The sequence below is a fragment of the Hyperolius riggenbachi genome, chromosome 2, assembly GCF_040937935.1.
Source record: "Hyperolius riggenbachi isolate aHypRig1 chromosome 2, aHypRig1.pri, whole genome shotgun sequence".
Taxonomy (NCBI): Eukaryota; Metazoa; Chordata; class Amphibia; order Anura; family Hyperoliidae; genus Hyperolius; species Hyperolius riggenbachi.
The window spans coordinates 119887693-119908483 of NC_090647.1; the positions used below are offsets into that span (position 1 = coordinate 119887693).

At 41.6% G+C, this 20791-nt stretch overlaps 1 protein-coding gene across 16 annotated transcripts in view; it reads left to right on the top strand.

Annotated features, from left to right (window-relative positions):
• Positions 1-20791, top strand: part of PDE1B (phosphodiesterase 1B) — a 493290-nt gene that overhangs the window by 273112 nt on the left and 199387 nt on the right. The window contains exon 1 of one of the 16 annotated variants that reach the window (XM_068267300.1): positions 14289-14429. The exons of the other annotated variants lie outside the window; for them this stretch is intronic. The gene's annotated coding sequence lies outside the window, so the exon portion shown is untranslated. Of the gene's footprint in view, positions 1-14288; positions 14430-20791 lie in introns of those variants that run through there. 16 annotated transcript variants of the gene reach the window in all.

Consider the following 20791-nt stretch of genomic DNA (forward strand, 5'->3'; position numbering starts at 1 on the left):
TAGTACTCAATAGATCAACCCCAGACCTATAAACACTCAATAGTAATAATTACATGTCAAATCCCTCCCTAGCATTTCATTTTGTCAGACAGCAGGTGCTTGACTGCAGAAATGTATAACAAGGATCTGTGCATTCTTTATGGTAGTTTGATATGTATTTTATTAATACGAATGGTTATGCCAGAAGAGCAGATACATGATTATACATGTTAAACAGGCAGCCATGATTATGATCTCTGCAGCATGACAGGGACTTATTTTAAATACCTTTCAGACAAAGAAGAATCTATAAAAATTGATTCAATTATAAAGGTGACTACCCTAGAAAGCACAAGAGAAATACTATATGCAGTTTAAAGCAAGCCTGACGCAGAAAAATAAACCTTATGCTATAATGAATTGAATGTGTAGTACAAATAATGAATAGAACATTAGTAGCAAAGAATAGTCTCATTTTTATTTTCAGTTATATAGTTGTTTTTTTTTCACTAATTTTAAGCTAATAAACAGAGCAGAGCTAATGATCCTTTGAACTTAAGCTAATAAACAGAGCAGAGCTAATGATCCTTTGAACTTTCCTGCAGTAAAACCTTATCTAAATCTGTCTCTGTTTCTTTATTGTATACGTGCTTCAGAAAATAGGACTGTCTCGGACCCAAGTTGGGTCAGAGAGCTCAGAGAAGCTCTTAAGCATAGATAACAACTGAAGTTTCTTAACTCCTCCTGTACTGGAAAACAATAAGAGACTGTTTTCTTTGCTACTAATGATCTCTTTCTTAGCTGCATGACACATGCAATTCATTATTTCATAAGTTTAATTTAGCTTCAGGTTGGCTTTAAGGCCCCACTGTAAGAGTTCTGCATTTGTGTCCGCGATCCACAATAGCATATACACTACCATTTATTTGCTGACAACTTTGCCAACCCTACTACAGTAGTAAGGTTTATGTAATGGAATAGCTGTTTTGATGTAGGCTGTGACCTTGGTCACACTTGAATGATAGGACCACCTCCCTGGATATGAGTGGGCTACTCTATCCAAAAAGCTTCCCTGCAGGCTTTGCATTTGTTTTTTGCATATTTCCCTTGCCCCCACAATTCATGTATCCTGCACTCCCTCTTTAACCTCCTTAGCAGTATGCCCGACACTGTGTCAGGCAAGCTGCTCTGTGGCCACAGGAGTCCCCCAAAATAATTTTTTTAACCAAATGACTGTAAATGCTTTAGCTAGCACTAGGCTAGCTAGCACAAGTGTCGGGTACCTGCCGTTCCTCTGCGATCCCCCCGTTTATACGTTACCCCCCTGGATGCAGCAATCGCGCAGCCTCCCTGCACAGCTCCGGTCTCTCTATGGGGAGGATTGGGTTTGAACATGATGTCATGACGTCACGTGCGATCCTACCCATAGTGAAGACCGGAGCTGTCCGGGGAGGCTGCGCCAATCGCTGGATCCAGGCTGGGTAATGTATAAACGGGGGAGCGGCGGGGATCGGGGGTGCCAGGCATTTGTACTAGCTAGCCTAGTGCTAGCTAGAGGGTTTTTCGGCCGCTGGGTGGGACTGGCGGGCAAAAAATTGCAAAACCTCCCGAGCGGCATAACGCTCAGGAGGTTAAGCTCTGCTCCTTTCGGGTTTGGAGGGGTCGTGTGTTATCCTGTTGGCCCTTGACCTCATTCTGTATTTATGGAGGATGTCCAGTGGTGGTAGGGGTGACCCAATGATCCACTCTGCAGTGTTAATTACTCTTCAAAGTTTGTACTTGTCACCTGCGGTTGCTCCTAAAGCCCAGACAATGATGGAGGTGGATAAAGGATATATTCTGTAGTGGCCGTGTAGAAGCTGTTAATCAGTTCCCGCTGCATGCTAAACTTTTTCAGTTGTCTCAGGAACAACCTCCTTTGTTGAGCCTTCTTTTGGATTTTGAAGGTGTTCTCCCCCATCTCAAGTTTTTGGTGATGGTTGCATCCAAGAACAGAATTCTTGGTACACTGGTGACCTCAGTGCCGTAATTCATATTACAGCCTATGGCGGCGCCCAGCCGCACCCAAATGGCTGTAGCCCTTTCAAATGCAGCCACGCAGGGGTAATGCTTCTGCTCTAGGCCCCCTACGTTCCCTGCTGTCCAATGTGTCAAATAATGCCCATTCCTATTCAAAATGTAATTGCTAAAAGGATTGAACATTTAATATTAATTTCAGCACATTGTACTTGAATGCATTAAACGTGACAAATCCAGTTCCAGCATAAAAAGATTTATTTTCCCAATTTGTTGCAGTAGTTTATTTTAATTTTTGTTCTACTTTGTCTTGAGAAAATAATAACTATTAGCTGCATACAGCAGACAGGGGGAAGATTGTACCCCCGAGTGTAGTCCAAACTCATTTCATTTTAGCAATGTTTTAGCAGAAACCGAGTTGAACCACAGAGGAAAACAAATGGGGAAAGGACGTAAATGTCCAAAAATGATGCAGTGTGTTCTCTTTCATTGAAGGGGCAGACTTGCGAAACAAAATACTGACCCCCTTAGGCTCAAGGAAATGGAATGGGAGAAAAGATGTGTTTTTATTCAAGCCTAGCAGCTGGCCAAAGGCAGTTTAAAAGAAGCAAATCCTTCTCAGTGGCAGACAATCACTTTCACCAACCTCTAAATTAACGGTTAATCCTTTCTCTCGGGGCCATAATTGGCACGGAATTGAAAGTTAAATAGCTTTAACATCTTCGTTCCTGGAAGAAGGTGCAGTGTAACGTGGATTATAATCATTCTCTGATATAATTTAGGGGGATGCTATAGACAATGAGTACAGCTGTGAATGAATCTATATTTTAATTGAGTCCTCCAGCTCCTTTACATCCGTTTTTAGTTCTGAAGGGTAATAATTTTACTTAAACTGTTAAAACTTAAGCTCTTACAGTTATTTTAATCCTTAAGTATACATAATAACCTCCTCTTCTTAGTGGACGTAGCTGTATAATTTTTCGAGTGATATGCTGGTTCGTGTAACATAACAGTGGTTACACAGGCTCCTGTAACATAACTGTTGTCACACAGTCTTCTTCTTAGTGGAAGTGGCTTAGTGGAAGTGGAGTGATATGCTGGGTCATGTAACATAACAGTGGTCCAACAGGTTCCAGTAACATAACTGTGGTCACACAGTCTTCTTCTTGGTGGAAGTGGCTGTATCATTTTCAGAGTGATATGCTGGTTCCTGTAACATAACAGTGGTCAAACAGGCTCCTGTAACATAACTGCCCAGCCCACCACCACCAGTCCGGAGCCAGAGACCTCCAGCCAGACCCCACCAGACCTGAGGCCTCCAGCCCACTAGGCCTGAGCCCACCACCAGCGGGCCTTCTTCTGCAGCACTTTACAGAGTACACAGTAATGTCACTGAATGACCTCAGAGGAGCGCACAATCCAATCCCTACCATAGTTATAGTCTAATGTCTTCCCATATTATTATTATGTATTTATATAACACTGATATCTTCTGCAGTGCTTTACAGAGTACATAGTCATGCCACTGACTGTCCTCAGATGAGCGTACAATATAATCTCTACCATAGTTATCGTTTAATGTTCTACCATATAATTATGTATTTATATAGCACTGATCTTATGCAGTATGTTACAGAGTATATAGTCATGTCGCTGTCCTGAGAAGAGCTCATACTCTAATCCTACCATACTCTTGTCTAATGTACTATTATATTATTATGTATTTATATAGCACTAGCATCTTCTGTAGCACTTTATAGAGTACATAGTCATGTGACTGACTGTCCTCAGAGGAGCACACAATCTAATTTCTACCATAGTCATCGTATAATGTTGTACCAAATTATTATGTATTTATATAGCTCCACCCATGGCCACACCCACATTCTGATGCATGGCCATGCCCTTTTTTTATGCCTTCGATGTAGAGGGGGCGCATAAACTGTCTTTTTCCGAGGGCACTGAAAACCCTAGCTACTCCTCTGTATACAGTAATGATCCAGCAACACATGGCAAACTCTTCCCTCTGACAGGTAATGAAATACCACAAATAAGTCTGCAGGCAGCCAGTAAATTTCCAAACTATTTATTCAAGTCAAGTCATTTGTAAACAGAGCATGGCTTGTAAGTTTTAAGCCAAATGTCACAACCCACTGGCTCCCCTGCATGCCTGAGCCTCCTGCTATTTCTACACATTGAATCCTGTATAAGATGTACCCTTGTACATTCTGTCTCAGTCTTTTCACACATTATATACACATGGGCCGGTTATAAAATTGTATGCACATCTGAAGTCCATACTAAACCGGTCTAATAGTCTATCCCTTTTGTGTACACTTATTTTTACCAGCTGGATCACTGATGGATGTATCTGCTTTTTGCAGATTTTATTGCTATATATTTTTATTTTGTATCATTTTGATTGCTTATGTGACTTTGGGACATCTTTTCCAGGTTTCTAGAGGAGGGTATGTATTTTGTAGACTACCAATGTAGCATACAATAAAGTGATTATATATGTTGCTTATGTTACTTGTGTTTAGTATGCTAATAGATTATGGCTAAAGCCTTGTACACATAGCTGACTAAAGTTGGCCGAGGTGCTCAATAATGACCGCCTCAGCTGATAGTCAGATGTGGGTACAGAGGCCCCCAACCAGCTCGGCAAGCTATCCGCCCGGCAGGTCAACTCAGCCAAGCAGCAGCCAACTTCTTTGAAGATGGCGCTCCCCTACCGACCACATGACGTGACGCCACGCACGCACCGCTCAGTCATCCCTCCGCCCCCGTATAGCAACAGAATGCGTTGTCAGCTACAGAGGTGACATGTATCTGTACTTGCCGGCCCAGCAATACCGTCCAAAGGTATCAGGTCCTGATCCCCGATGGGCGACATAAATTGTTTACAGATTTTACAGATTTGTTTATGTAGATAGAAAAAAACAAAGTCTTGTAAAAGTAATACCTTTTAATGGCTAACTGATAAAGTTTTGGCATTATTTTACTTTATCAGTTAGCCATTAAAATGTATTACTTTTACAAGATTTTTTTTTCTACCTACATATATTGTTTGGCTAACATGGTACAGAAACATTTTTACTACAGATTTGTTTACAATTTACAGATAACTAATCAGGATCTAGTAAATAGACATGGACATCTACAGTAAATTTGATTTGATTTATTTATCTTTTTGTAAACCACAAAACTTAAGGTGCAATAGTAAAGAATTAACTATCATGTTTTTAACATTCATTAATTTTATTAACATTTTACAAATATAAGATTAGATGTTAGAAACCATAAATTAGATGCTGCGCAATTCATATTTTATTTTTATTAAAATATAAGATTAGATGTTAGAAACCATAAATTAGATGCTGCGCAATTCATATTTTATTTTTATTTCATTCTGAACGTCTGCATAGAAAATGCACTAAAAAAAGGGAACAGCTTTAAACAAGCATATTTCTCCTTATTTTAATGTTGGCATCTTTTGATTAGAAGCAATTACAGTATAGCTAGTAGGATTGTCTGGTGATAATAACTCAACCTACCATCCTTCATATGTTCAGTTCAGCTGCCAAAATATATTATTTCCAAAAGGAAAAATGACACACTGCCAAGCGTGATCAGAAAAACATCATATAACAGATAGGACAGTATGGGTCAAATGGCTTTTCAGAAAGTATGCCTTTCCATATAAAGAGGAATTTCTTACTGGAGTGCTTCAGTTGGCAGACATCTCACACCAGCCTCCAGCTTCTCCCTCCATTGATAAGTAAACTTCATTAGCAATCATGTTGTGAATTCTGGATTAAGTGACTTGAGATAGTCTCCTACTCTCTGCTTAGATAATTTCAGTTTACCTCTCAGAAGAAAATAGAGAGGTGCCTAGCTGCAGGCACAGCAGAATAAGTCATTATGTGATGTGGCTGTTTATTTTAATTCACAGCATTTCATAGATCAGGATTATTTTTCCACCCCTCAATACCATAACTGAATTACTTTTTGGTAAAGCGGAACATAACTCAATTCCTCATCTATGCTTTTAAAGATTAGCCAGAGCATGATAAACTTCTTGGGAAAAAAATGTTTATTACAATTTATGGAAATCCTAAAAAAACTTGGTTTCACTTACCAGGGAGTGCTGAAAGGGTTAAGCCTCAGTGTTTACTGTATGGGGAGACAGCAGTGGCAAAGTTGCTCTACAGTCTATTCACAGCTTTTGATAAGAACTAAAACACTATGATCTGACTAAACAAACAAAGAATACAGAGCAGTGTATTTCTTCACAAACTTTATGTGGAAGAAAGACTTTTTACTGTGTGCTGTACAAGTTTGGGTCCACTTTAAATGATGACCCCAGTGATGACTGGTAACCACTGTCAGTGATTGGAACTATGGTATATGACACTGCTCTAAACTATTCCAGTTTCTTAAAATTAAAAACGTAAGTCTATCCTGCAACCTCAACCATTGTGTTTTATAGAAAAAATGACGGTGTTCTTGCTTAGTAATATGTTATCTTTTCAAGTTTACACCTAACTGCGAGCATAATTTTTGTCATGCATCTAAATGAATTTGGCAATCAACAATCAAGTTCACACCATATATTACATTATAAGGAAAAGATAACCATGGCATATTCAATGTAAAGAGCAGACAAAACATCATTCAATCATTTATTAGGAATGTATCCCTGTATAAAAGCAATGAAGAAACACATCCGCACAGGGGTGGACAATGCAAACCAGAAAATACCAGTCAAGATCAGTCCACATGGAAACTAGAGTATAATTGGGCAAAAACGGGTATAATTGGGCAAACTGGTAAGAAATATCAAAACAAGAGTCCTCAGATAGCAGACCCAATACACATATCAACTAGGCTGCAGCCGCGCCACATATGAGGAAATTAACATGCCATAATAAACTCACTCCATATATTAAAACATAGGTTATAATAGCACAGAGATAAAGTAGAGCAAGAGACTCAAGTTAGGCCAGTTGGCTCTCAAACATAGAAAATAACACACAAATAGCACTCTGAAATAAGTTACTCCTCTCTACCACTCTTATCAACTTTAAACAAGGTGGGAAATTGAGGCAAGGTGTGATTAACTGCCAGCCGCTGACATATTGTGAGGGATTGTGCTAAGCAAGCATGCATGATGGACCTCTTATTACTGTACTCCTTGTTTGTTCAATAAAGTTTTACTGTAAAAAAAATACATGCATGATGGACAACTATTTCCCCAGTACTTAACACTGACCAAGTTGTGCAATGATTAACTTGTAACTGTGAAATTTACATTAGAATTGTAAGTACATTCTGAGCCTAAAATGTGGGAATAGGAAAAAGATAAAGACAAAAAGTAAAACAACAACAAAAAATGTATAATATGTTGAACTGCTTATGTACAGTATCTATGCTCCCCATTATTTTATGTTTTTGTACATTGTACAGCACTACTGAAGATGTTTGCACTATAGAAATAAAATAATAATAATGTTGGAGAGGAGGTTAGAGGTAGGCATCAGGTGGAAGTTTATGTTGGGGTGAGGGTTAGAATTATGGATTATGAAGGAAATTGAGCACTAGGGGCTTGAGTCACTAACCGGCGCTAAGCCGGTTAGTGTGCCCTAAGTGTTAGTGTGCGCAAACCACGGCGTTAGGTGGTTTGCGCCCACACAGTTGAAACAATCCCGCTCACTGCGCGGGTAATAGTGCGCATTGCTGGCCCTTAAAAGTCGCACCCTTAAAAGTCGCGACGAAAATGACGCATTGGGTGCCCGTTAAGCAGTGCTATGATGCACCACTTCAGGGCCACCCGATGCGTCATTTTCATCGCATCGGGTTCGACTTTTAAGGGCCAGCAGGTACAACGTTGTTGTTGCACCGCGCACTAATATCGGCGCACCTGCGCTGCACGTGCAGTGCACGGGGCCGCACGCAAAGTAGGTTTGCGCACACTAGCGGCCAAAATGGGCTTTTCACACCGGTGCTAACACTTAGCGCCGGTTAGTGAATCAAGCCCTTTAGGTATAGTCCATTGATGGGGACAAGCACCAAAATCTCTGACAGAAGCACTGTTGCAGAGATATTAGGAATATATCAGTAAATACAGTTTTCCAATATTTTCTCAGTCACATACACAATAAAACACGCTTGGGGTTTTCACCCTCTTGGAAGGTACCTTCCAATGTTTAAAGCCATATGGTCTGGTATTGGTCAAGTGACCTGTGCTTTTGACCCTCTTTGCTGGCTCTGTTTTCTTTCAACTTGGCTTATTTTTAATAGTAAAAGTAAAAAAACGAAGTCAACAAGTCCCTATAAAATTTATTGAAGCTTGCAGGGATATTTTTAATACATTTCCCTAACTAAATTCACAATTTAAAAGCCAAATTTCTAGCTATTTGTTGCTGATTACGGCAGAGCCATCGCCAAGGAACTTTATGCATGACAGCAATGGCCAGCAATCGCATAGTGAATTACCAATAGAGTTGGGCCGAACCTCTGATTTTAGGTTCGCGAACTTCCGCGGAAGGTTCGGTTCGCGTTAAAGTTCGCGAACCACAATAGACTTCAATGGGGATGCGAACTTTGAAAAAAAAAATTTATGCTGGCCACAAAAGTGATGGAAAAGATGTTTCAAGGGGTCTAACACCTGGAGGGGGGCATGGCGAAGTGGGATACACGCCAAAAGTCCCCGGGAAAAATCTGGATTTGACGCAAAGCAGCGTTTTAAGGGCAGAAATCATATTGAATGCTAAATGACAGGCCTAACGTGCTTTAAAACATCTTGCATGTGTATACATCAATCAGGTAGTGTAATTAAGGTACTGCTTCACACTGACACACCAAACTGTTTACTGAACAGAACAGGTATGCAGTGGTGGGTTCACTGAACAGAACAGGTATGCAGTGGCGGGTTCACTGAACAGAACAGGTATACAGTGGCGGGCTCACTGAACAGAACAGGTATACAGTGGCGGGTTCACTGAACAGAACAGGTATGCAGTGGCGGGTTCACTGAACAGAACAGGTATACAGTGGCAGGTTCACTGAACAGAACAGGTATACAGTGGCGGGTTCACTGAACAGAACAGGTATACAGTGGCGGGTTCACTGAACAGAACAGGTATGCAGTGGCGGGTTCACTGAACAGTACAGGTATGCAGTGGCAGGTTCACTGAACAGGTATGCAGTGGTGGGTTCACAGAACAGGTATGCAGTGGTGGGTTCACAGAACAGGTATGCAGTGGTGGGTTCACTGAACAGGTATGCAGTGGTGGGTTCACAGAACAGGTATGCAGTGGTGGGTTCACAGAACAGGTATGCAGTGGTGGGTTCACAGAACAGGTATGCAGTGGTGGGTTCACAGAACAGGTATGCAGTGGTGAGTTCACAGAACAGGTATGCAGTGGTGGGTTCACAGAACAGGTATGCAGTGGTGGGCTCACAGAACAGGTATGCAGTGGTGGGCTCACAGAACAGGTATGCAGTGGTGGGTTCACTGAACAGGTATGCAGTGGTGGGTTCACTGAACAGGTATGCAGTGGTGGGTTCACAGAACAGGTATGCAGTGGTGGGTTCACAGAACAGGTATGCAGTGGTGGGTTCACAGAACAGGTATGCAGTGGTGGGCTCACAGAACAGGTATGCAGTGGTGGGTACACAGAACAGGTATGCAGTGGTGGGTTCACAGAACAGGTATGCAGTGGTGGGTTCACAGAACAGGTATGCAGTCAGGGACAAACTAAGCCTAACTAATCTTTCCCTATGAGAGACAGTGCAGCAGCTCGCCCTACTCTCACTAATGCAGGCAGGCAGTGGCACACGAGTGACCGTAATGGCCGCCGCTGCCTGCCTTATATAAGGGGGGTGGGGCTCCAGGGGCTAGTGTAGCCTAATTGGCTACACTGGGCCTGCTGACTGTGATGTAGAGGGTCAAAGTTGACCCTCATGGTGCATTATGGGGCGAACCGAACTTCCGCAAAAGTTGGAAGTTCGCATGGAACCGTTCGCAGGCGAACCGTTCGGCCCAACTCTAATTACCAATCTGCTGTCATTTTTTTATGTATCCACAACCGGCATGTTTCAGATCACAGGACATTGTTGGCTTCTGCAGCAATAACTAATCACCCCCAAAGACTTTTTAAATATTTGAATATGGCTTGTGGGGAAATTGAGAACACGCAGTGCTATAATTATGACTGATGACAATCTGTTTTGTTCCTTCCATTTCACCTATGATTCACCTATAGATATATTCATCTTGTTTATGTCCATGCCGTGTAAAAAGATTAGTGCATAATTCATAATTAATGTATCACATGCATCAGTTTGTATTACTGCATCTTTGATAAATTTGTTTTTACATTGTAAATCTGACCTACGGAAGGCTCAACATGCATCTCTGTATGTGCCTGATAAATGTCTCGGTGAACACAGTGTGATACTTGCATGTAATTAGAAGGTTTGAGAGCTGATGCTTATTGAATACAGATCAGATTAGGAACATTTCAGGAACTTATCTCTCTTTGACAGACTTAAGCTGGTCACACATGGGATGATCTTGCTGCTTAGCTGGAGCTCAGTGTGGCAGGTCAATATCCAGATTGGCCACCTAGGTGATCTACCTAGGTTGGTGTAGCACTCTGACAAAGTGATCTGAACTGCAGGGAGATGGGGGGGGGGGGGGGGGGGGGGTGTCACACCACCATAACGCTGAGTAATGATTGAGTTCTAATCTATAAATTAATAATTTTAAGCACTAGTTTATGCTTCCATAGAGATGGCAACATTTAATTTGCAAGTGGAATTGACTATCATCTGTCGCCATGTAGCCATTTAATAATGTGTCGTTTTCCTATAGGAAATTTCTCGAGGAGAAAGTCCATAGCGATGACTAGTAAATGTGTTGGTGAAGCACTCAAGCTGGATTATTGGCGGAAACTTTTTATATTTACCTTCTTTTTATTGACACATGTGACATCATCAGATTCCAAATTATATTGCAAAGGGACCGCAGAGACTATTTAAGGTCCTTCCACACTGTGCCCTAAACCCCCCTCCCCATCACTTTAAATGGAGCACACAGTTTAAAAAAGGCAAAATTAAACCATACATACCGTGCAAATATTCATATGAGAAATAATAAAATAGTGTGTGTACCGGTTTCAACAACAGTCACTTATCTTTGATCATAATTAAATGGGCATACATATCTACCAGAAAACAATTAGGCGGCATGTTCTCCAAAACATCATAATTAGACAAAGTCCCTTCAAAGAATATAATTAGACAGCATGTTAGCATGTACCCCCACATTACATAATTAGACAGCATATACCGTGTGCCCATCCAATCCTCCCGCATGCCGAATCAGGCTCTTAATGACAGAGATGCAGAGCAGCAAATATCATTCCACCTCAACTGAGCTTGTTATTATAGTGAAGGCAAACAAAGTTGACAGATATGCAGTATTACCGCATCACATTATTATTCTGAGCTAAAAGATCCCTCTAAAGAAAACACCACCACAATTCAGTTGTCTTTTCTTTTGCAGCAGAAGAGGTAGTAAAAACTGTTGAAAGGGAAAGGGCTTCATAAGATTTGGTTGTCATTAGATTTTGTTGTCATTAAGTTGCACACAGGCAGTGTGTTGTCTTGCAAAAGATACACTAAAAATGATCACACGCTGAGATTGGATGGCAGCCCTAAAGTTATAATGCAGCTCTGCAAGACTAACCATAAGCAGCATAGCTCCTTTTAGTCACCACTTTCTCATTCTCCTGCAAATATACCTCTCCCAAATACTGTAGCTCTCCCCAATGATATGCATCAAAGTATTCCTAAAAACGACCTGTTCTCTCCCCTTCCCCCTCATCCTGATAGGTCACTTTTTGCCTTCCTAAATTCCTATCTGTCTGTAGATGGCATTGATGAGGATAGACCTATGGTTTGTTGTTATATTTACTTATTAACCATTCAATAATCTCGACATTCTCACTTTTTCCCCTATGTCTGATACAACTTGTTAAATATTACAAGAGAACAGCAATCAATTTTGGATGTGACCTTGATTGCCATTATGCAGGGCAATACTCAGGCAATTGAGATTCGTTACATTTCAATGATGCACTAACGTCTTTGGAGTATGTACTCTCCTTACTTACTAAGTCTTATTTGTACAATTTATTGTTAATTGTAGTTTGACGCGTATATTGTTACTTTGTTTACCTAATGTTCTTACTGAATTACCGTATGTTGATCGCTATTATCGTGTGTTATAATTCTGAAAATTCAATTAAAAATATGGAAATAAAGTGATCATGCAGAGCACGACGGACCCCGTTTTGACAGCTCCTTACTGATTCTTTGCAGAAGCACCTAGGGTGAAAGTCTGCTTTAAGCATTCCTACTGGGGTTTTGACTTATTACAAAACTTGCCAGAACAGCAAAGAAATGTAGAGCAGCCTTTTGGTATCAATTCCCTGGATCGAAAAATACCAGCGCCATCCTTTCCTAATTATAGTATAGTCACGGAGGCCATCAATTCATACAAAAGAATTTGCATTGTGTTAAAATCCCATGACTTAGGTTTTGATTGCTACCTTATGGAATAGAGCACTTCCCCAGTTACCAGTCTTATGTTCCTATAGCAGTTATCTTTCTTTTGTTTTTTGGATCTCTTGAAATAAAAAGTACAGCCTTGAGGCGGCCATACATCTAGCGACTGTGTAGCCGATTGACCATCCGATTCGATAAATGTTATCGAATCGGATGAAAATCGGTCCCATCAAGTGCATGCCCGATGTACGATGCAATCAATTTTGGGCTGAGCATGCCGATCGGATATGCTGTAAGATGTCAGGCCATCATGGTCAATCGGGTGCGCGGCGGTAACATTTAACGATAACCGGACTAGCGACGAATGCAACAAAACCCCTGACGCTCTTCCCACAGTGTATAAATGTACATCTACATGTGTGCAATTATACATTACATGTTCTGTGTCAAGGTGCCCATCCGTCTTCCGAATCTGCCACTCATCCATTAGCGGTATACATGCCACCGGCGCATAACACGCAGCACGTGTGTGACGTCACACGCACCACACCGGCAGCGTGTATACAGCTAATGGAGGAGTGGCAGATTTGGAAGATGAATGGGCACCACGACACAGAACAGGTAATTTATAAATGACCTATGGTGGTGCAGGCGGCACCACCATAGGTCATAAAAGGGATTACGGCTATAGCTGCGCTCAGTGAGTAATATGGGTGCACTATAATTCGGATGCCAGAAATAGCTAGAAGCTGATTTACATAATTCCCCCACTATCCATGGCAGCCTGGAGGGGGAATAGTAATTAACGCCGCCCCGTACTTGTGCAGGAGCAGGTTAAACCATATATTGGCTTTATCCTGCGCCCAGATTGCCTGGTGGCTATTTCATAGGTATGCATGTTGTGAGGTCCTGCAGATGGGCTTCTTCTAGAGTTCATAGCGCTGCAAAGCTAATAATACAGTACTCAGCAGGGCTGGGCCGAGGCAGAGGTGAGAGAGGCTCTAGCCTCAGGGCGAAGTGTAGGAGAGGTCGCACAACTCACTCAGCTATCATTCCCCTATTGTGTTCAAAGCAGAGACAAATAAGAAAAGGGGATACATGGCAGTGACTGCAAGCCAGATAACTAGAGATTAAGGTGTTGGGAGGGTTGGAGTCCCTGGGGCGCCTCTTAGTCTTATAGCAATCAGTGTGTGACGGCTGGGGTGGGAGGGATGGAGGGGCGCACTTTGGTGTCTCAGCCTTGGGTGCTGGAGGACCTTGTCCCGGCTCTGGTACTTAGTGCAGCCAGTTCCCAATATACTCTGCATTCTTTAGCGTGGACACAATATAGCGCTCTGCTTATTTTGTATTTCAGCGTATCTGACAACTGACATGTTGCAGTTTACTGTTAATCCTGTGATGTGCCTAGCGTTTATCTGCCCTCTACTAATTTGGTGCATTCCTACATATCTCACACAGTTCATCCAGATGCCTTTACAACCACATCTGTCTTCCTCTATTGCTGATGCATTCAAGGAAATAAATATATAAGAATGTTTCAGTTTCTTTCTAAAAGTGTATACTATTCCCCTCCTTTTCCCCTCCCATCCAAGACAAACATCTGGCTTTGTTCGGCAGCCTCTTGTGCATATATCCCTGACATTCAGTTTGTAAAATAGCCACACATGCTCATATCAACATGAGCAGGACTTAAAAAACTTTCCATGAGCTATGCTGCCACACAGCCTCCTGCAGCCAGAGGAGACCAGGCTATCCACAAAGCTGGAGTCATGTCTGCAGGGAGAGGCGGATATCGGTGGCGCTGCAAAGAACTTTATCAGAGTCCGAAAGAAACATCTGCAGGGCCCTGTTGTAAGGTAGGAAGAAGATCTGAAACGCTGAGGACCTGATGACGGTCACGCCATGCTTTCTATTAACAAAATACAGAAACAGACGTCAGTGTATCTGTTAATCTCTCGTGGTTGTGTTGTCATTTCCAGAGGCGATCATATCCAAGACGTAGATTTGCAAACACTGTGTAATTTGCAGTAATTGTGTTATGTACAACCATCACCTTGCCAGTGTAACATTTCATATGCATGAGGTTGTAGCTGGATTCTGCGCTGTGTGTATTTATATATTCAGTTTCCTATGTGCAATGTGTTTTGAATTTGTGCAAGTAAACAGCTGCTCCCTATGATGTGCATTTAAAGGACAACTGTAGGGAGAAGAATATGGAGGCTGCCATATTTATTGCCTTTTAAAAAAAATACCAGTTGCCTGGCAGCCCTTCTGATGTATGTGGCTGCAGTAGTGTCTGAATAACACCAGAAACAAGCATGCAGCTAATCTAGTCAGATCTGACAATTATGTCAGAAACACCTGATCTGCTGCATGCTTGTTCAGGGTCTGTGGCTAAAAGTATTAGAGGCAGAGGATCAGCAGGATAGCCAGGCAACTGGTATTGCTTAAAAGGAAATAAATATGGCAGCCTCCATATCCCTCTCACTTCAGTTGTCCTTTAAAGGCATCAATGTATGTGTTGAATTGTGCACATTTAATCATCAGATCATAGTGGGACTAAGAACAATGTGCCAACTGCAACTCCCAACATCAAGCAATTATACTTTATCAGTTGCTGTATGGTTATCACAGGTCATATGGTTTTAATAAATAAAAGCCAATAGGGAGGATTTCCAATAACTACAGTACAAGTTCTGAGTTTTATAGCAAGTAGTTAGAAACTACTGGTGTATTTAAGTTTGCTGCAGATGTAGAGATCCCTTAGCGACGGGACAGTCATTTTGCTGTATTTGAATTGCAACCTGTTGTTTTTGAAGACCTGAGTTATGAAATAGCATTGTAAAGCATTAGAGACTGCAGACAGCCCACATTGGCTTTATCTAAAAATTGGCCTTAGACTATGATGGAGATACAGTATATGACTATGAATTAGAGCAGGGATTGGAATGTGAGCCCCTCTGAGGACAGTTTGTGAAGAGACTATATCCAGTACTCTGTAAAGCACTCCAGACAGGTGTCAGCGCTATATAAATAGTTACACAATAAATGAAAATGCTATCTGAGTGTCTAAAAGTGGCAACTAATGATACAATTTCCTGAAAGATCGTTTACAAACAATTCTTCATATGAACGTACGAAAATGATCGTTTGGGACTACTAACCGACACAAATCTCCTAACCAATCCAATCAGATGAATGATATCTGATTTTCTGATTGATCCCATCAGTCCGATCAAATTGGTTAGGAGATTTTTGTCCATTAGTGGTTACAAACTATCATTTCCGATCTAGCATACGACTAATCATTCTTAAAGGATCATCCAGGAAAATTGTTTCAATAGTGGCTACCTTTAGGCAATAACAACAACAAGGCCTGACGTACTCCATTGGCTGACAGTTACCCAGAGAACTTAGTTCAAACTACAGTTCGGCTGTATTCCCACTTTTTTGTTTTGTGGCCGATGTTTGTGAAGCACACTTCACACAATTTTTAATTAGTAAATAAAGGTTGTGCATCGTCAGCACAATGAGTATCAATATAACACATGTGCGGTGTGCAGGGCCGGTTCTCTCACGAAGCAAGGTGAAACACTTGTATCAGGCGCAGAGATTGCAGGGCAGCATGTTTGTATTGTGTTTACACTTACAGCATGCAGTCAGACTAGGAGGAGAAGTGAGAGAAGAGTGAGCAAGGTGAAGAGGTCATCATTGGGGAAAAGCAGCTTGTTGTGCTGTGTGAGGAGTCTGATAGTGAGTGAGGAAGGGGTAGGCAGGACAGCAGCAGAGTTTCATTTGACTTGCACAGCAGAATGGAAGGGTGCATCCTCACAAGTTTGCCTCAGGCAGCAAAAAGTCTAGAACTGGCCCTGGCGGTGTGGGGAAAATGCAGGAAGTGATCAATTTTTTTTTAATGCACAGGATAACACATTAGATGTGAATCTGCTCATTGATTACAATGGGTTATCCTATCTTCTGCATCCTTCATATGTGGGGAGAAAACTTAAAAATACGCTCACAGTGTGACTGTGGCCGTCTCATTTAGAAGAAACCTCTCAGAAGGAATTTATTAGGTGCTATTTATTATAAAACATGCTATGCAACTGGCTGTATTGCAGACTCTGTGGCTGTAATCATTTCTAGCTCATCTGGAACAAGTACGCAGATCAGGAAAGCCAAAGAAAATGCAAACGCTTGATTTGCATGTTTCAAGAGAGTGTTTTAGAAAGTTGATCAGTAGCTTAACAAAATTCTCTAAAGTCAGGTGTAGTTTAAAGAGGAACTATAGCGAAAAGGGGAAAAAAATAAATCCATAGTTTGCAAAGTGAGAAATTAAAAAATGGAAGAGAGATCAACGATACTCGCCATGTAATTTGTTCATATTGCTTTATCTGTCAACCAACAAGACAGGACATGCTAATACTAACTGCCACTTTACTACATCACATCACACTTGGTCACACTTTGGCCATTTTGCTCTATAATGCCCGAAATTCTGCATCAAAGTGACACTGACACCTTTTCAACTTTTTTAATCATAACAAAGTAAAGTCAGATTTGTGGAACAATATAGTTTAGCTTAGTTTGTTGGCTGTACTCATCAAAGCAACGTGTGTCAGGTGAAATATGACACATGTTAAAATACTGAACTGGAGAGAGTCACAGTAAGGGCCCTTTTCCACCTGCAGTGAACGCTAGCGATTGCTGAATCGCAAAACCGGCGATTCCCCGACGTTTTGCGGCCGTGATTTTGCTATGCTATGCACTGCATAGCAAAATCGCGGCAAATATCGCTCCGCCGCGCGTTCGGGTAAAAAACGAATCGCGGTAGTGGAAATGACCTACCGCGATTCCTATGTTAAAAAGCAAACCGTAGCGATTGTAAAATCGCTAGCGGTTTGCGACTTTGCGATTCAGCCAGCGCAAACGCGCTGGTGGAAAAGGGCCCTAAGGGCCAGTGCACACCAAAAAGCTCAGTGCTTTTTGAAGTGATTTTTTTCAGAGCGATTCTAGTCATGTGCTACTGCCTAGCGATTTTTTAATTTTTGGAGCGTTCTGGTGTAGCATTTTTTATTTTTTGTTACAGTAGAGCTGGAAATGAACAGCTTCTGTAACAAAAACGCTTGGAAGATCGCTCTGTTCTTGCGCTTTTCTGAGCAGTTTTCCACTTACCTTTAATAATAATCCAAATCCAAACATTTGTATAGCGCTTTTCTCCTGTCGGACTCAAAGCGCTCAAGAGCTGCAGCCACAGGGACGCGCTCAAGAGGCCACCCTGCAGTGTTAGGGAGTCTTGCCTTGAACTCCTTACTGAATAGGTACTTGACCTAGCCAGGATTCAAACCCTGGTCTCCCATGTCAAAGGCAGAGCCCTTAACCAGTACACTATCCAGCCACTGTACTTAACATTGAGGCTGAATCACCTCAGAAAAGCACAGAAATGCTGCAGGACCCACGTTTGCGAGAAAATAATATCACTCTGGTGTGATCCAACCCATTGAAATACATTAGCCAAGCGCTTTTTAAAGCACTGGTGTTTTTAGAAACGCTCAGAAGCGCTCTTGGCGTGCACCAGCCCTAAGATGAAGTTCTCCACTAAGTACATATAACTTGTTTCTCTGACTTCACTTTATCTTCTATGAAAGAGTAAAAGAGTCATTTGAAATAAGAGTAACTGATGAATATTGGAGTGTGTTTGTATTAATCCAGCAATTACAAAACACCATGGAGATCATATGTAAATTAATAATTATCGTCAGATCACTTGATAATGAGTTGTTGCTCAGGAGTATTTCCACCGTGGTGCCCATATCAGCTCATTGTGATCCTACATGCGACCACACTGCCACTGAATAGGTCACAGAGTATGATATCTCTTCTTCCCTCTTCCACTGATGCTTGTTGTTAATCCTATTTATAGTTTGTTTTCACTAGCGTATTCTCTGTGAGATCTTCAGCCTTAAGGATAGTGTACATTCTTTGGCTGTCTTGTTTCCTTCTTTGGCTGGCGTGTAAATGTGAGCATTTTGTGTGTAAGCTCCATCCTCCTCCAAATGTAACATGTTTAAAGTCATGCCACAGGAAGTGCTGGGAGTCGTTGCATGCCTTGTAAATGAGCTCAGAACACTTGGCAGCAACACTTGTTTATCTGTCGTGTTACTGCTTGAACATGAAATGCACATTAAGAGTCCCATGCTTCTTCATTAAGATTTTATTTAATGGGACAGCCACAGTCATCATCTTCAAAGGGCCTTATAGTACTGCTTTAAGTAAATGTCATTGGGGTAAGTCATAGACTTTCATGTTACTTTTTTGCCAGTAGGACCTCCAGGTCCCCCTCAGAAACTATATCAATCCATCCCTGACACTGATAAAGGCTAGAACAGCCAGAAACGGATGTTGTAGTATTAAAATGAATGATCTTTAGAATTTCTGAACAGGGCCTGAGCTACCATAGGAAAAAATGGGCAATTGCCCCAGGGCCCCTGAGTTTGTAGGGGCACCCAAGGTGTCCCTCCCCATCTTAACTGTTGCTCCCCAAGGACTCTGCAAAGTCTGTTAAGTTGGGAGGTGATTGGGGGAGGGTCGGCAGCCAGCTCAGGGGCCCAGGAGGGACACATGGGTGCAACAAAGGCCCTCTAATGAGTATTTTTGGTCGGGGGTGTCTGTTGGGGGGCCCCCAGGCTAATTTTGCCCTAGGGCCCAATTGCTACTTGAACCGGCCCTGTTTCTGGATATACAGTATGTCTGGCCTTTAGGGAAATAAAGGAATGATTTGGATATTGTGCCCACTATTCTAAAGACCTGTATTTTTGGTGTTTCGTCGTGTGAAGTTGAAATTTGTAAATACCTTTAAAGTGGACCTCCAGACTAATTTCCTAAATTGTGCATCCATTTTGGATTAGCTTTAAACCCACTACAAAAATTCCTAGTGGATCTGGTGATCTATATCTTAGCCGGGTGCTCTTGTAATATCACAGACCCACCTAACAAAGCCATAGCAATGGAGTTTGAATTGAACTTTTGTGTGTAATTATTCCCCACTATGAAGAGGTCTCCTAAGCGGCTTGTAAGAGTAGTGAAAAAATCTCTCTACTAGTCTCTGAAAGATATAGAGAGCTTAACATGAACCTCCAACTCCAAATGAATGGTTTGGCTTGGGCAGCAACACACATTGGGCTTGATTCACAAAGCGGTGATAACTCACTTATCACGCCTAAAAGACTTTAGGCGTGATAACCTTTGCACCACTGAGTTATCACCGATTTTTGCTCTTTATCGTGCGAAGTTCCATAGGGCTTAATGGGAGCTTCGCGCGAAGTGCCAGGTGCTGCGCGCGCGCTTACGCGCGTACGCGCGATAACTTCGCGCGAGTTTCTTCTTATCATGCCTAAAGTGAGTTTAGGCGTGATAAGGGCCTTTTCACCAGCGTGCAAACACTTTGCACCGCTTTGTGAATCAAGCCCATTGTTTACTAAGAGGTGCATGAAAATAAACACAACCTTGCATTCTCTTTGGATTAACATCTATTCTGCTGTGGAATGGGTCTTGCTGAAGTGCTCAATAACCCTCAAAGTGGCATTATCATAAGATGTCAGCTCTCCAGCAAACCAGTTTTCCATATAGGTGTCCTTCTAGACTAGTCGCAACCACAGATTAACAATGAAGATGTAATTAAAGGACAACCAAGGTGACATGTGGCATGATGAGATAGACATGTGTATGTACCGTGCCAAGCTCATAAATATCTCTGCTGTGTTGCTTTTTTTCATTCTCTGCCTAAGAGAATTAAACATCAGGTATGAAAGTGACATATTCTATCCGGGTCAGACTGGGTCACACTATAGCATAACCTTCACTGATCAGAGATTACAGCCATAAAACACTTTCCTGTCAGTAAATGGCTTCTGAGAGCAGGAAAGAGATAAAAAGGGTTAATAATTGATAGATTTGAGCTCTGGTGAATTTCAATGAAGGTGTAATTGAGCGAAGACAATGAAACAGTAAAAACTTAAAACTAGATTTAAACATAAAATAAAACTGTGGGATATCTAAAAAAAAGTCATTTTTAGGAGAAGGCGGATAGATACAATTGTTTTTCTTGTCAGTTTAATTTCACCTTGAATGTCCTTTAAACTAGCTTTCAAAACAGACCCATTTCCCACTGAATACCAGAGGTAAGAAGGACTCTTTCAACCAGTTCTAGGGCCAGTCCTCC